This window comes from Octopus sinensis, linkage group LG11, assembly GCF_006345805.1.
Source record: "Octopus sinensis linkage group LG11, ASM634580v1, whole genome shotgun sequence".
Taxonomy (NCBI): Eukaryota; Metazoa; Mollusca; class Cephalopoda; order Octopoda; family Octopodidae; genus Octopus; species Octopus sinensis.
In genome coordinates this window covers 39,402,621-39,404,346 of record NC_043007.1, presented here as the reverse complement: position 1 = coordinate 39,404,346, position 1,726 = coordinate 39,402,621, and positions in this window count along the sequence as shown.

The following is a 1,726-nucleotide window of genomic DNA, read 5'->3' as shown; positions in this document are numbered from 1 at the left end:
TAACATAATAGCAACAATATGTGTGTGTGTGCGCGCGCGCGTGTGTGTTCATAGTACTGGATGGCCATTAACCTTCTTGAGTCTATCTGCCCTTTGATGGATTTTGTTTTTTTATTCTACTGAGTACCACACATCATCCAAGCTTAGGAGGCGCAATGGCCCAGTGGTTAGGGCAGCGGACTCGCGGTCATAGGATCGCGGTTTCGATTCCCAGACCGGGCGTTGTGAGTGAAAACACCTAAAGCTCCACGAGGCTCTGGCAGGGGATGGTGGTGATCCCTGCTGTACTCTTTCACCACAACTTTCTCTCACTCTTATTTCCTGTTTCTGTTGTACCTATATTTCAAAGGGCCGGCCTTGTCGCTCTCTGTGTCACGCTGAATATCACCGAGAACTACGTTAAGGGTACACGTGTCTGTGTAGTGCTCAGCCACTTACACGTTAATTTCACGAGCAGGCTGTTCCGTTGATTCGGATCAACCGGAACCCTCATCGTCGTAACCGACGGAGTGCTTCCATTTCCATCCAAGCTTAATGGGTTACTGTTTTAAACACTGATGACGACCCAACCATGGAAAGGTTGCACTACTTTACATGGTTACCAGTAGTAGATTTTAATAGTCTTTATGACTTACACGTGTTTCTACACCACAGACTACGGGTATTGCAAATGCAACTTGGCATTATTTCCTCTGCAGCTTCTTCAGAGTCTATCCATTTGGCTAGTTTCAAAGTAAAGTGATCTGAACTGATATATATGTGTGCGTAAGAAGGTATGTATATCAGTATATATATATGCACACCTGTGTGGCTGTGTGGTTAGACGCTTGCTTACCAACCACATGGTTCCTAGTTCAGTACCACTGCATGGCACATTGGACAAGTGTCTTCTACTATAACCTCTACTATAGCCTTGTGAGTGAATTTGGTAGATGGAAAATAAAAGGAGCCTGTCGTATATATATATATATATATATATATATATATATATATATATATATATATATATATATATATATATATATATATATATATATATATTGTGGGTATGGTAGATGAGTTCAGCAAAAATTTAGATTCAGATGAATATGGTACTTAAGTTGAGGCACCAGAATTTAGTACGGTATTATCCATACAATTTCAAAGTAAGGTAATTAAAATCAAAATAAGCAATAAGGATATCCACAGGTAATGCAGTACGATCGTTTCATGCATTGCCTCTGGATATCCTTGTTGCTTATTTTCATTTCATATATGTGTGTGTGTGTGTGTGTGTGTGTATGTAACGGGTAATATTATGAAACGTCGGTGTCAGCAGTTGTAACGATAAAAATTTGTTGTTATAACGGCATGTTATAGGATGTGAAAGATGAATAATGCATAAAGTTTTAAGAAAGTATTTACTTACCGTTACGTTGAAAAATACCATACCTCGACGGGCAGGTTATAACATCTGAGAGCATGCGAAAGAAAGTTAGATGTGGTAGAATTTTTTTGCTTAGTTTGGTGTACACAAATTGTTAGTAGTAATTCACAGATAGCAATAGATGATGCTGTAAGGGAACAGAATTAGAGCTAGTGAAAGTTGTAGGGTTGTGGGACGTTGTCTCACAGTTGCTGAAAGTAAATTTAATTTCTCCCTCTGACCAAGGTTCTAGCTGGTCAGCCAGACTTCGTTCTCAATAAGTTGTCACCGTAGTGGCTAACTCGTTGAGTCGTCACCGAA